Source organism: Motacilla alba, chromosome 4, assembly GCF_015832195.1.
Source record: "Motacilla alba alba isolate MOTALB_02 chromosome 4, Motacilla_alba_V1.0_pri, whole genome shotgun sequence".
NCBI classification, from domain to species: domain Eukaryota; kingdom Metazoa; phylum Chordata; class Aves; order Passeriformes; family Motacillidae; genus Motacilla; species Motacilla alba.
Genome location: NC_052019.1, coordinates 51,362,312 through 51,378,554, shown reverse-complemented (window position 1 = coordinate 51,378,554; position 16,243 = coordinate 51,362,312). Strand labels below are relative to the sequence as shown.

The 16,243-nt window shown below is 39.7% G+C and overlaps 1 protein-coding gene across 4 annotated transcripts in view; it reads left to right on the top strand.

Annotated features, from left to right (window-relative positions):
- The window catches only part of GRID2 (glutamate ionotropic receptor delta type subunit 2), a 678,754-nt gene that overhangs the window by 587,070 nt on the left and 75,441 nt on the right, over window positions 1–16,243 (top strand). The window lies entirely within an intron of this gene.

The window sequence follows — 16,243 nt, the reverse complement described above, 5'->3', positions numbered from 1 at the left end:
CTGCATTTCCGAGGGTGCAAAATGGGAATAGGAGCACAGGACTCAGAACCCCAGAATAGAAGACATTGATTATCTTTATTTTGTAGTCTCCTGACACTGAAAATCCTGGCTTTCTGTTGTAGCCCAGGATCACGTTTGTTTTGAGACAAAGGCAGGAATGGATTATTTGACTTTAAAAAGAGTCTCACAAACACATTCTGTAGTAGGTTTGGCAGTGGAAAAACACTTTGAGAGCTTTTTGTGGGCACATTTGTGAATGCAGTAATTCCCTCCCAAATTCTGGCTGACAGTTGCAGCTTTTAAAGAAACACCAGTCCATGAAAGGGTTCAGTTTAAGAGTCAATGTAAGTTGATGAGTGACTGTATACAAGCTTTTCCCCTAGCGTTGTATCTTTATATTCAGACTTCTAAATCAAATCAAAGAAATATCATATTTTGCTGACTTTATTTTAAACTTCAGTATGTGACCATTTCTTAGAGAAGATATCCATGAATTGTGTGTTTACATTGTTACAATCTCAATTTAGAGACTTCTGAAAATCCAGATGAACTCTCTTTTTTGTCTCCACCAAAATCCATTGGCCAGGAAAACCTGACATTTCTGATGTTCTCACTCTAGGTAGTAACAAGAGAAAAGAGTATGTTAAGAAGAATGATGAAATCACTGGTGAGCTCTTCATAAAAGAAGAACTAAAAAATAACAAAGATTATTTGGAGTTTTAAAAATCCCCAATCCAGCTTCTGGATAACCAAGATCATATTTTCTCCTCTGAAGGACTAAACAGCATTAAAAAAGAGGCAGGAGAGGTCCTGGGGAACTGCACTTTAGAAACCCTTTTAGATAAAGTCATAAGCTGAAAGAGCAAGAAAAAAAGGTCTGAAGATTTATTGGCTAGAGGAAATTGCTTTTTTTGAGAGACCATATTTTAGCTCAGCTTGTAAGTGGCTGATAAAGCTGGGATTTGCCTTTTGTATATATATAAAAAACCCAAAACCAAGAACCTTCCCTCCTTCTGGTTTCCCTTCCAAAGTTAAAAATGAGTTTCAGAGGGATGAAAAAACCAGAGTACATCAAAGTACAGAGTACACAGCTGTGCTCACTAACAGCTTTTAGCTTGAAAAACCAAACAAATGGTATATCCTGCTGGCAGGTAATTCCAGATTACAGTCATTGAGTTTTTTCATTCTTGGAAACATGAGAGTTGTTGTCCTAAAACCTACAAAACCAGAAACATCCAAGTTCTTAATTTTCCATGCTTTTGCTTCCCAGGAATAGGCAAATGATGATGTCAAAAAACTAAGTTGTGTCAAGTGAGCAAGCCAACCAGCATCCAGTTTTAAGAAACCAGAGGTCTTAGGTCTGATTCTAATGAACATACACATCTACCTGTGGGTGCACAATTTCTTCCCTTCCTTCAATTTACAGGAAGACATTGCACAGGAAAAGATTATTTGCCAGCTGCTATTGTGCTAGCAGCTTGCCAGCTGCTACAGCTAGAAGCTTTTGGGAAGTTGTAGTTGGCCTGCTTGGGAAGAAAGCTGCATGAAGAAAGTGATGTGTTAAAAGCTAATCTTAGGCAAGGAAAACGAATATTTTTTAAAGTATCTGATAAAAGGCAGAGATTATAATCTCTGTAACATGTTTCAAAAAATGAACACATTTCACAACGATTTAATGGGTCCCCTTGGCCATTTATATGCTTCATAATGCTCTTCAGGGTCTTTAATTATTTAACTGGCCACATCAGAGCTATTAACCTGATTATAACCCTGGGCAAGATACACCAACAGGTCTTCCTCTGTGCCTCATTTTGTTTCCCCCATTCATCAGCACTAAAGTGTGACTGAACAGCAGTTTGTCCAGGCTCTGTGAGAGCATCACCTCAGCAAACCTTCCTGGAGTGCCAAGTGACACAGCAGAGATTTTGTGAGTGCTCCAAACAGGTACAGGGAAAGGGGCTCCCACTCAGCTGAGTAATCACCCGGAAGGGATTGGGATAGGAGGGACCACCATGGGAAACAGTTGTGCAGGAATACAGCGGACACTCCCATCTTTAGCAGCACCCCTTGCTGCACCACCTCAGAGCTTAAATGAGGTTTGCAAAGAGCCATTGCAGAAGATGCTTCCCAAAATATTTTTGTAAAATCCCAAAATTTCTTTAGTTTTGTCTTGCTTTTATCCTGGCAACTCCAGTGGAGCTGGCGCTATTTTATTGTGAGGAAAGTAGCAGTCTAATGCAAATGTATATATAAACAGGGGGAAGAGGAGAGAGGCCAACCACTGATTCACTCAGCACCTCACCCCTCTCACTCAGCAGGGCTGCCTGCTTGCTGTACCAGTGTCTTTGTGGGGAGTGTCTCCTGTGTGAGTGCAAATACAATACAGCCAAATGACAGTGATTGCACAGTCCCACTTTCAATCAGCCATTCTGCTGCTTTGACCTGCTTTTCCTGGCAGGAGGGCAGGGCAGACAAGAGAAATAAGATGGGAAGATCATGCCATTGTAAGTTTTCAGGTTTTGATATTTATTGGTCCTGTTCCTTTCATAAATCAGGTGCATACATATCACAGTGTGTGCTCCTGTTATATCCACAGCAAACAGCTATAAATACCACAGGTCCAGCTAGAGAGCAGCTGGATAGATTTACCCTGAAGAGAGAGAAGTTTTAAATACCTCAAACAGGAGACAGCCTGAAAAGCACAGGTACTTAAGATATTTTCTTCCACTTATTGTCTTTTCCTGTCTCAAAAGACAGCAAAAAGCTGTTGAAGGTCTGAATATAACATAGGGAAGCACTCAGTTGTTTGTCTTCCTGCACTGTCGAATCAAAATGGATGGGGAGGTAGCTATATTTTTTTATAAGCCTGGATTATTCTGGAGAATATTCACTTTTATCTTCCCTTTTTCTTTATTATTCCTAAGTGTTTCATGTGTCTCAAATTGATTTTCCTTTTTTTTTGCATAGGTTATGAAATATGCATCTCATTCTGTCCTAGGAATCTCTATTTTTGCGGAAGTTATTTATTCAGAGAGGATTTACAGAGGCCCAAGTCATGCCTGCTTAAACATTCATTGAGGACTCCAAGAAAAATCATTTAGGCTTAAAGATATCACATTACATACCTCTTTATGTCTTCTTAAAAAGCACATTACCCTGCTTAATCCTTTACAAGCACCACAGGCTTTCCTATCCTTGGAACTATTCCCATTTAAAATATAATGAAGTGCTTCTATTGTGCCCCTGTCTGCTCTTTCTTCCCTGGAGTATAATAGTGCCTAATGCCCTATCCTACCCACCTTGTTCCTCTGAACATGATACCATAGCCTACAGCATCTTCATTTTTCTCAGTAGAACAGAGTGGAAAATTCCTTTCCCAGGCAGAATCTGAATGTGTTTGAAACCTCTTCTGTCTATTTAACTCTATCTGCGAAATATTTAGCTGCTAGGAAATTTGTGAATTATTGCCAGGTGAAATAATGCTTCTGGATGGTGCATTAAGAGAAACTTGTAGGCTCATAGTAGTTGCTTTTCGATGTGCTCACATATCAAAAAGAATTTGGTCTTGAGATTTGGATTTTCTTGTGATCCTAATTGCAATGCCAGTGGAAGCACGTGAGCTCGCTTGTTTTCCCTGGACACTGTGGATGGCACTTTAACCCTCCTGAAAATACTGTAAGAGTAAAAATATTTATGAATAGACCATAACAAAGGTCTGCTAAGGTTATTTGTATGGGGAAGAAAGGGATAATAACAATTTGCAATTCTGTGCTAGAGCCAATTGTTTATAACTGGCTGGGGATATGCTTAATTTGTTTACAGCAGTAGCAGCACCATGAAAACTTATCTTGGGCCAAAACCCCTCCTGAATTAATTAATTACCCTGATATACTCCCAAATTTGCCGTTGGAATTGCCGTTCTTTTGGCAGATTCACTGATTGCACCACAAAAAAAATCTAGTTAATATATGGTAGTCCACACATCTTTGTTGTGAACATTTCTGGCCATGGAGTAGCCCAATTAAAAAAAACACTGAAAACAAAAGAGAAGCAAGACAGACTTTTGGGATGCTGGATGTGCACCATGATTCAGCACTTTGGCAGTGGCTAAGAAAGGGATGGGAAGCAGAAGAGATGAGAGCATATAAAAATGCTGGGACAGTTCTCCAGTATATTTCAATTCACAAGCAGACTATTGGCTGCGCTCTGCAGCTCTTGGTTAGAAGGCTAATTATCAACCCAGACACCAGTTCCCTAGTTCCCTGATTCTGCCTCTGGAGCTGATGCTTCTTGGTCAGATGAGATGTTCTCTGTCTGCTCTATGAGTAATAAGATTGACAAGTACCCTTAAGACCTTGATGGGTCCAGTCCCACAGCTGAAGGTTTGTCTATTTTGCAATTACTGTCTCCTGCACGGTCCATGATTTAGAGCTGACAGGTGCCTTGCAGTACCAAAGGCACTGACTGCCCTTACTTTGTATTATCATGGATGGTCTGATTTTATTTTTTTTCCCCCTATAATTCTGTGTATCTTTACTGCCATATCTGGGCCTTTAAATAATTTACAGCAGTGATAAAAATTAGAATCTTGACCAGAAAGATCTACAAACACAGTGTGGCGTTACTTTCAGGCATTATCAAAAGCTAATAGTTATCTGGGTTAGCTCAGGAGCTCAGTGTGTTTGGGGAGTACAATAGCTGGTCTGTGACAGTTAACAGAGCATGAAGCAGATTCTGTGCATAGCTTTAAAAACTTAATGCAAAACTTTTCCTACCACCACATTTTCCCAGAATTCAGAGTATGTTTAACTAAAGGCTTGCTCTCCCTCACCAACACTTCTGAGTATATAAGAAAGCCTGATCTAACTTTGACTTTCTAGAGTGTTTTCACAGGTTTTATCTAGAGTAGAACACCTGTAAAAGTTATTTTATGTAGAGCTGGACTTTATTCAAAAGAATGGGTAAGTCAAAATTTGAGTTAGCCTACATATCAAGAAATGGATCTACATGGACATGTGTTCATTCAGCCACAAAGCAAGCCAACTATAGCTGTATTCCTTTGTCTCCAAAGTTTTCTGGAAGGTTTATCTGAGTTCATCTTCTCCTGTTTCATCCTACATGCTACTGAATGTATTTCACCCTTTTTGCTCCCCCTGATGTGCCACCCAAGTTACTCCTGACTTCTGTTCCAAGGTCAGTCTGTGTACGCCCGAGTCACTTCAACAACCTCAGATGTCACTGACTGCTGTGCTCCTGTGGTGCTGTGCCATTCTACTTTCCATGCAGAAGAAAGGCAGAATGTCTTTGCTTGCTCTCTCTCATCTCTCAGTTTTTTGGAGAACTTTCCAGAGAGGTTCTCTCTTTCCGGAGAGATTTTTGTGGGCCGTCCTACATCCAGGAGACCATAGTCTTTTCTATCTCTTATTCCAGTCCTTAAGTCCAAATAAATTGGCTCCATGGAGACAACTTGAAGTTTCACTTCTCTTGAACTGAGCTGAGCTTCTTTCATCTGAAATAAAATTTGTGTGTTTTCCTCTGCTGTCTGTCCATGTCTGACCACTAACTTGGTTCAACCTAAAGTCTACAGAAGTTGACTTCAACATCTTAAATTTGCTTTCTGTGGCTGGTGTGTGTACATAAGTCTTGCCAATTTACTTTCCACACCATGTCTATGATTTACCCATACGACCTCCAGCCTGTCACTTCAGTAGTTTTCATTGTTATTTTCTGAAGCCTCTATAAAGAATTCTTTTTGCATTTAGTTCCATTGAAAATGCTCCTGGGTTTAAGGAAAAAAAAAAAAAGAAGTTGCCTTGACTTTCAAGGCCTTTCATGGTGAATTCTGACTCTCCCTGCAGCTTTCTCATTTCTGAATTGGAAATCATTTGTGTGAGCTTCCAGTGCAAGTCCTTTTTCAAGCAAAGTATCTTTATGCTTTCTCTAAGGACCCTTCTGTAAGGTATGTTTTCCCTCAAGACAGTAGTCATATCTTTCCTTCAAACTCCTTAACGCTCCCCTTTGTTATTGCAGTAACAAAAACCTTGACAACCAGGTCTCTGGTGTGCTATGATCGCTACCCATCAGCTGAGCAGCTCTGTTTTGTTGCTTCTTTATGCTCTTTCCCTCCCTTTGGTTTATTTTATAGTTGCCAAATCAGGAGGGAGAGAGGAACACACACGATAATCATCTAAATACTGGCATAGATGGGATATGGGGGAAACCAAAGAGCTGCTGTACCCCAGAATGAACTAAATTAATGAACACCACCATTATCAGATGAATAGTATTTCTCAAAAAACAACCTCTCTGTGCCTGACCTTTCAGCCTTCATCCTCAAAGGAAAGCTACAGCCTAACTTCAAAAGATGAGCCTGAGAACTAAAAGTTCTTAACAGTCTGATACAATATAAAAAACTAGGAGGGGAATAAGATTTTATTGGGCAATTGCTCCTTGTTATTTCTCAATTTCTTCCCAATGGTGCCAGCTACATATTTCTTTTGAATGTTCTCATTGATTAACAACAATATCATTGCATTAATCTCAGAGGCAGTTTTCTAATCTTGAAGTTTTCTGCTTGTTTTCAGATGCTTGTTTGCCTGAAAACTTGGTTATTTAGGGCTTTCTCCACAGATATATCCCCTCTTCTGTTCAAAGATAATTCTCTCTTGAAACCTTGCTTCACCTTGATCTGTCAATGGCTGTAAATATACCCTCATCACATGTAACTTGAGGTATCTAATTTAGGTGTCCAAGTTTCTTTCTTTGCAATTGTAGACAGGCAATTTTCTTCTCTGGAGGGTGGTCAGGAATGCCTAAGATGGCAACCTATTTTTCTTGGTGGCTTATTTTGTACAGTACCTACCAAACTAAGATCATATTCCATGACTAGAAATGGCAATAAATATAAGAAACAGCAAAATATACTCTGAGGAGCTAATTTTGCTTCAGTCCTGTAGAATTGCATTTTGCAGAGAGCTGAGTCCAGACTTCTCAGCTGGAGAAAGGATAGATGACAGCCCTTTGAGGAGTGAGGATGGGATGGGGGAGTGGGCCCCATCCTTCATCCTGATGGCCAAATGCAGAGCTCAGTACTTCACACCTTAGCCTGTGTCTAACCCTGTAGTCATCTTTTTATAGGGCAAAACTGTACAGAGAGGAAAAATGAGTGGAGATTTCACTTGGTGTTTTTCTTATGTGGAAGTGGACTAACTAAGGTGGACTCATGAGCAAAATGTCCAGAGTGCATCCTGATGGCAGGAGCACAGCTCTGTAGGACTGTAGGGGCAGCTGACAGTATCACACCAGGGTCCACTGTCAAGTATTTGGTCTAAAATAACCCACAGGCACGTGCAAAAAGTAGAACTTTTTGCCTGTTAGTAGAACTAATTGTGGAATAGCCCCCAATCTCCAGACGCTGAAATAAAAAATAGCCATTTGGGGTTTTTTTGTTTTGTTGTTGGTTGGGTTTTTTGCTATTTCTGGAGAACTTTGGATGTGTCTGATAAGCAGTCAAGGTGGGAACACTTGTGGCTTCCTGTGTGAGGACTTTGTATCTTTTTCTGGTGCTGAGCACTTTGGGAATTGCTGCCAGACTGGTATGTATCCCCATTTGTTTCCATGGCCCTGTCACATCTGAATATCATAATCCCAAGCATTCTATATGGCAGACTTTAATTCCTGAATAATTAAGCAACATGAATTCTGTTTTCATTTGCACTGCCAGGTGATTATTTGTAGAAATTCTGAGTTCTGTGCTGAAGCTGGGATTTTTACGGGATCAAAAATTTTGAAAGGTATCAGGGAATAAGAAAACTGACAATTAGGAAATAATTTAAGAAAAAGGGTGCATTTTCACTCAGTGGTTGTAAAAGCTGAGCATGAGCATGTCAGGATAATGCTCACAGGAATTTTTTTGCTAGTATTATTTGTTGCCTAATTTTTCTGAGCTGGTCACACTCTAGTTAGGGAGGCATCTGTTAGAAAGGATGGTATAAACAGAAAAGGATGCTGAACCCACCCCTACAAATGAGTAGCTCACTTTGGGCATATTTGCATCTAACAGAGCAATGCTGTTGTCATATTCTGTAAAAGAAAAGGTTTGTGAGTATTTAGTAGGTGATGAGTGCATTTATTATGCATTAGCACGGGAGAGGTCTGAAAGAGAAACAGCTCTCCTGGCTCTCCTGGGTGCTGTTACACACCCTCTCCTGAGTAACACACAGGATTTATTAAAGAGTAAAAGACTGGAAATGTCTTCACAAATATATTTGTAGCAAAATGGAAGTTCTGCTGCATGTTGCTCTCTCAATTAAAATCAAATTTTATCCGCTGCAGGGCCCAGAAAGGGTTTGGGAGATGCAGATTCTTTGGGGCAGAAAGATACTGAGGGGTCAGTTTAGTAAAGTTTCAGTGTTTATTTGGGCCCTGCTGCTAGAGTGATATTGGTTCTGGTGTGGCATCTTACAGTGAAAACATGCAGGATATATATAAAATGAAAAAGCAATGCAAGGAAACTTTTGCTAGATAATAAAAGTTTGTAACTTTTTCCAACCCATAAATCTACCTCTAATGCTGTTGCTAGAATTTTATATGCTACCTTCCCAGGCTCTTCAGTCTGTGGCATTACCTCAGCAAAAAAAGGTGACCAACAGCTTTAAATGACCAAAAACTCTATGATGAGGGATGAGCAAGCTGTGCTGAGGTGCCTCAGTGCAGTCAACCTCCTCCTGTGTCAGCAGTTTGTGGAGGGATATTCCCTTCTTTGGATTTTTGAGTAGCATGTTCATTGCTTTTTATTAAACCAGAGGGACTCCTGATGGAAGTTACAAAGTGCCAGACATGTTTTCCTAGTCTGGTCACATCAGATATGGGTCGTGTCTGTGCAATCCATAGGGAAGCAAAGCTTGGGATGAGCAAAAAATAACTTGAAGTTATTCCTTTACTTCTTCAGGTCACCTCTTGAAGACATTTTCCTATGGGAGGGTGACAAAAGATTTTTATCTGTGCAGTTTAATAACCACACATTTTCTTTTGTGCCTAAATCTAGTTCCAGATCCCTTTTTAAAAAGCATCAATGGAAAATTTCTGTCAAAAATTGCTACATCATTTTGCATTCTTGTTGTCCTGACAAAGAAGATACCTGACAAAGAAGAGTAGTTTGGCATTTGGAGCATTCTTGTTTGGCTATAGGGGACACTAAAGTTATCAGGCATCTGTTATTCTGGTCCTGTGAGCTCTTATTTCTCCATTTTATCTCCATTAACTTAGTGCTTTTCCTGCAGAGGTTCTGTAACATTTCTAGGTTGATGAAGATTAATAACACCACCCTCCCAAGAGTGTCTGGGGACTACACAGACTCCTACACAGCTCCAGCAAGCTCTGCTTGTTCTTTTCCTTCTGAATTCTCACTTCACTTGGCTTCCTCCCTCTTACTTTTTCATTTGTCTGCATTTTGACCCTCTGTCCCTTCTGTTTGGAGAACAGCAGCTCCAACTTTCCCCCAGCTCTCTAATTTCTTTCTTCTTTCCACCTTTCACCTATTCACAGCATTACACATCCCCTTTGTTATCTCCATCAGCTCATAATTTTTCACTGTTGATCTGTGCAACAATTTCCATTTGCAGTCAGATGAAGCATTCCCAAAGTCCAGCTGTCACTTTGAAGCCCAGTTGCAGGCTCCTGGCGTGGTGGGCTGCTCTGGGGATGTATCACACACAGCCAGGGGAAATGCAGACTCTGTCTCATGATCAATAGATGGAGGCAGGAGAGCACACTCTTGCTACAGGCACGGAACTCGGCAGCGTATTCACTTTCTCGCTTAAATGTTTGCAGCTATCATTTTTGTGTATTAACACTTTCAATAATACCCAGATTCTCTGTGTTGCATTAACAAATGCAAATGATGGGATCAAATGTCAGGTTGTTTAAAGGATATATGCAACAGAAAAGAGAGATGAATAGAAATAATGAGAGAGTGCATTCTATACATCCCCTACGTTCCAGCCTTAAAGCATGACTTAGTGAAGCTGCAAGTCTAAAATCATGAGAGAAGCGTAAGAGGTAACAGAGGGATCTTGTGTCATTTCTTTGGAGCTGCTATACTAGTAATTCATGAAACAGTTTTGATAGCTTTAGGTAATTTCTGTTCAACAACTTCTTAGTAAACAAACAAAATGTCTGTTCTGGAGACTGGCAAAAGCAGTTGAGGTGAGTAGATCTGTAGAAAGTCTCCACTGTAAGACACTTAATAGTTCCTAATGAAGTGATTCAGTTTTTTTTCCTTCTAAAACTCTTACATCCAGAAGTCAGAGAAAAGAAAAAAAGTGGATAGATGAGGACAGCCTGCATCTGCTCCAACAGCAAATTTTTTCAATATCATCCATAAATAGTCAATACATTAATAAACTTATTGGTAAGCAATGACATGCTAGTGAAGTAATAAGAATGGCACAGAAAAATTAAATTGCAAACTAAAAAGCACTGGCAGAATACTTGGGAAAATGAACCTTTCTAGTCTCTAAAGGGTTTAAGTATCAAGCCTCTAAGATATCAAAAGATATAATTAAAACAGATGATTGCCCTTGAATTCATGCTAGTCTCAAAACAGGAGAGTTTAAGATACCATGGAGAGAAATAAAACCCAAAAAAGTGTAATTTTTCAAATACAATAGAAGAATCCTATGCATCCCCAAAATGTTGGTTGTTTTAAAAACTCCAGGTCTGTGCTTCTAAATACCTGTATGCATTTGATTGCACATAGAAGTTTTACAGCCAGAGAGATCTCTAATACCTAATCTGAAAACAGGTCTTATCCAGGAGACAAGAGACCGAGCAGACTTTTGCTGCTGGCTCCTTTTTGACAGTCATTTCAATATATAGTGGAAAATATTCTAGTAAAACTGCATTTTGTTGGAATATATCATTTTATTGATTTATTTCAATCAATTCAACTTATTCATTTATTCACAGTCTTAGAAGGGAAAGAAAAATTATGTTGTGTTTAAGGAGGTAGAGAGGAGAAAGAGGACCACTTTGAAGCAGATCAGGTGGTCAACCTGGACAGTTGGTATACAAAAGTAATTCATCAGAGGCATCCCAGAACCTATGATTAACTTTTGTGGGATTAAACCATACTCACGCCAACAAAACCTTGAGGTGGGGATGCAGGGGGTTATTCCTTTAAAGGATAATTACAGTAAGCAGAAAGTCCCCTCTGCACAAGTTGTCAGGCTGCACCTGGTGCAGCACGGTGGTGCACAATGTGAGCAGAGGCTCTTGGAGGTGCTTTGCTTTTCCATCCTTATTGCCAGGTAGGCAAGTGGGCTTTCCTGAAGTGTGTCAACTAAAAATATAAAGCTGAAGTTCTTCTGCTAAATAAGCAGAATGCTTCCTTATGCTTAAGGAGTAGTTATAATTGGTTTTTTTTCCCACCTTTTATTCTCTTTAGTGAAATTGCCATCAAGCAGTTTATGTCTCCTTGCATTTGAATTAGGTGGCAGAGTTGTCCAGTATGAAAATGTGACTACAATAAATGAGTTTCTTTTCAAGAGCCAAGCTGTGGGAGGAGAGGATTAAAGTGCCATGTGGAGTATTTTAAGAAGCATTTTAACTAGGCTGTAATCACATATCATTCTTCTATTCTTTTGCATGAAATAACTGCTCTAGATAGGCTGCACAACTCCCTTCCTGAATTACAATGGCAGGAGAGAATTGTTTACTATTCCCAGCTCTAAAGCTTTCCTGCTGCATGGGGGCTGATTGGTGTTTATGGCTGTTTGCAGAAGGGCTATTTAATCAAATAAAACAGACCCCATTCCCTGCTGAATGTAAGAGGGGGAGAGATATCAATCCCAGGGGCTGTATCAAGATGGGTGGAAAACACAATGCATCTGTAATGAAAAACCTAGCAGATAAGCAGCTGTATTATAAAAGTCTGTAAGGGTTCTGGTCATAGCATCAATCAAAGGGTGGAAGATTGTGTTGTTTTATCTCTCTGACCTCAGAGCAGGATTTCCTTGTAATGCAGCCATGGTTTAACCCCAGCCGGCTTCGCAGCCCCACACAGCCACTCTGTCACTTCCCCTCATTTCAGGATTGGGGACAGAATCAGCAGAGTAAAACTGAGAAAACTCATGGCTTGAGATAAAGACGGTTTAATGAGTAAAGAGAAAGCCACAAAAGCTATCAAAGCAAAACATGGAGTCCATTCCCCACTTCCCACAGGCAGGAGTTCAGCCATTCCCAGGAAAACAGGGACTAGGTGTGTAGGTAATAGGTACTTGGGAAGGCCAACGCCATCACTCTGAATGTTCCCCCCTTCTTCCCCTGGCTCCATATGCCCAGCATGATGTCACATGGTGTGGGATGTCCTTGGGTCAGCTGTACCAGCTGTGCCCCCTCCCAGCTCCTTGCACCCCCCCAGCCCCCTCGGTGGGGTGGTGGGAGGAGCCGGAAAGGCCTTGACACTGTGCAAGCTCTGTTCAGCAGTAATGAAAATATCCCTGTGCTTTTGGCATTGTTTGCAGCACAAATCCAAAACACAGCCCATACTATCTACTCTGAAGAAAATTAACCATCCCAGTCAAAACAAAGACAAATGCTTTTGTAGAAATTCTTATGGAAGTAAACAAATTTAGGATGTGGCCCCTTTTCTTTAATGAGTAATGTCCTTGACTCTCTCTAATACAAATTCCCAAGGAACCTTTACATTTCTCTTCAATCTTCCATTCAGTCCTGGATGCAGTTCTTTAATACTCTGTATTGATGGCCAGGACATGTCCTGTGATTGATCCAATTGATGGCCAGGACATGTCTTGTGATTGATCCAATTGATGGCCAGGACATGTCTTGTGATTGATCCAAGATACTGTAACATAACTCAGTCCAAAAAGGTCTGAATTTTTTACCTCTGGAAGACACTGAAAGCAATATTTTGTGTCCTGCAGCATGGAGAAATGGCATGGCCTTGCTTCCTAAACTGCATGTGGTCAGAAAAATGTGACAAACCCAAGTTTGAATACCTTTACATTTTGTTTCACACCTGGCAGGAGTTCTGAGCACGTGTTTTATGTGACATTAAAGTTTGCACTTGAGAGCTGCTGGACTGGGAACAATACTCTGTCACCTCATTCATGGGTTTTCACTGAGAATTGCTACAATGAAGGACACCACTCTGTTCATCCCTCATAGAGGGGAGGCTCACAGCTACTGCATGCTCAACAGCAGAATTTGACATGAAAAATATTAGGTGGTTATCAGCAGCAGTATCTTCAGGATCAAAAATTTGGCCTCAAGTGCTAAGATTTTTCCCAAGTCATGTCTTTACACTCAAGTTGTTGTATCAATCTCTTGGACTCCAAATGTTGCATTTCACAGCATAGTCAGGAGGCAACACACAACAGTGTAGGTGCACATCAGTGTAGGTGTAAACAGCAAAAGCAGGAATGTTTCCTCACAAAAGGAAAATGTGAGCATCGGTTAATGAATGTTTGCAAAGTGCTTCCAGTCCTTCAGATTATGCTATTACTAAACTGAACATCTTTGATTATGCTATGGTTGTGCTGAAAGCTAAATTAAGGAGCTAGTTTTCTTTAAACAGTATCTTATTCTTGATTAGAGTGATCATTTAATCGTTTCAAATCTAACATAGTGAGCAGCAGATGGAACACAGCAAAGACAGCAGAAAAATATGATATTTCAGAAGAGAATCAAACTAGGCAAACCCAGAAGTAATTCAAAAGAGCTCATACCAAAATTCTGGCTAATATAATGACATATAGCATATGTTTGTGAATTACAATAGTTGTGGGAAATATTCAGGGTATTATTTTGTCTTTTGATAGATGCCAATAGCAATCTTGAGTTAGAGAATTGTACTTCTGAATACAGAAGTACATCCTCTCATGTGTGGTGTTGAGAGTCTCCCCACCTTTTTTAGACACTATAGTGATTTTGAAAAATTTAAATGAAGTTTAGTGGAGTCCAAATATCAGCCAAACATGTAGCTAAAGATCGCATAAATTTTTTATATCTGATAGATTTTGCTACGCTTCTTGCTGTACCTCTCTCTTCCCAAAGTACTGTCCTGCTTTTCAAGATCTTGAATTGCCCGATTCCGCCTCTAATGAGCTGGCTTCTCCGTCTTCCTCCAACATCCCACCAAAGGTTTTCTTTGTCTTTCTACCACACCCTTTCTCATATCTGCAAAGTTAATTTCTCCTTACATCCAACATGAAAAATCTTTAGGTCAAATCTGGCATCCATTGGAAACAGTCAGTGGTAGACTTCAGCCCAGTCTGTATTTCCATCCACCAATTGCAAACTGACTTGGCTGCTGCAAACCTTGTGAACAGAGTTGCAAAGGGGAAATCTCATGACAGCAAGAATTATTTAACATAAGGTTATATCACATCCAGATCCATTCCTGGCTGAAGGAAGACAAATTACAGCCAAGTAACAAAGAAGCTTACAGAAGGTTTGTTTTGAATTATTTTCTAGTACTAATCCAAGGCCTGGTGGAGTTTCTTCAGTCCCCACAGAGTTTCACATGGTACACTTTAGGACTGATACTGCATCAAATTGTAGAAAATTGTATCCTTTCAGGACTTATATTGCACACCTTCTGTTTAGTTTAGTTATTACTACTCCATACGTTTTTTAAGCTAAGAGGAGCATGACAAGTCTCATGTAAATTTTTAACTGCAGTTTTGATCTCACCTTTATCATGATATTCTCGAGTGGTATATTTTTTCATTGTTTTATCATGATGTTGTCATATTTTTACAGTCTGTGATTTATCTCATTCATTCAGCTCATCCATTGCTAGACCTAAATTCTAGTGTGTGCCCCATGCAGGTACAGAGTAAGCCCATTGATCTGACTATTACTTATTCACCAGCTGCCAAATGTAGATGCCTGTATTGGGCCTTAGATTCCCATTGTACTTGCATTATTCAGCTCTAAATAATTTGAAATATGACAAAAAGGAATAAATGAAACTCAAAAGAAATTTTAAGAGAGACAAGAGAAAATATTATTGTGCTTTTACCTTCTTCAGCTACAATATAATATGCACTTCACAGATATGTCATCTGTAAGATAAAGGAAATATATTTTTCTGGCATTGTATTTACTCTGCTTTCTTACATACATCTTGCAAATTGAAGTTTTTCCTAAAATTTAATGATACTGTATTGGACTTGACATAGATGTAGGAATTGTATTATACCTTTGTGTCTGATGATGTTTTAATAGAGCTGCACGCAGAAAGGAGCTGTATCTGCCCCCAGAGCATTGCACAGCTGCAGGACTGTTCATACAGATGCAGGCATGCAGCTGCTTTTCCTGAAAACTTGGTCAGGCACTTATCACCAGTGTGTCAGAAGCTGTGTAGAATTTTTTGGTATCCCTTAACAAGTGAAAAAAAAAAAAATTGTGTTCATCGTTTTCCACTTAAAAATCCATGCTGAAGGAACAAGGAGCATGCCAATACACAGAACTGGGCAAGTAAATTATTATTTTTCTGCTTTGGAGGTCAGTTATAAGGCCTTTCTCCACCCTTGCCACTGTGCTGGCTGCTCACGTGTTCCTATGCAATGCAGTACTTAATTTTTTGAAAGCCAGAGAAAAACTGCAGTTCTTCCCTGCATTTAGTGTACGTGTGTCCAACACAATGTCCTTCTCGTGGGAGAGTCCTGTTAGAGAAGTTGTTTTTAAGTTAGGTTATGATATAAATGTAACTAGCAAGCAACAGCAGCGTAGACATTCGTTCTTTAGACATAGTCCAACTTGTTTGTCAGTGAAATAAATAAGACAACACTGATGAGAATACATTTCCTAACAAAGTGTGGCCTTCTTCAAGCCATCCCTGCACAGATGCTGGGTGATAGCAGCTGTACATTGGATGAAGTGCTAAGATATTGAGCTCATGATTTTATGATGCTATTGCATGTGTTTTTCAATTTTCTTTACCATAGTTTGGTGCTAACTAATGAAATTATTTCATTCACTCAAGATGTTTACTGGTGTACATGTTTGGCCGGGCACTTAGCTGTTCACTCTGCATGCACAAATACTTGATTTGCAAGTGCATTGTTCAGCTAAGAAAATCTCAGTTGACGTTCCTAATTCTAGCTGAAATGCTACTTCATTTTAAAATGGCAAATAAGTTCTGATTACCTTGTATCTTCATGATGAAAGTTTTTTCTCCTTCATAAGTACTTTAACTCTACTTTTCTCATCACTC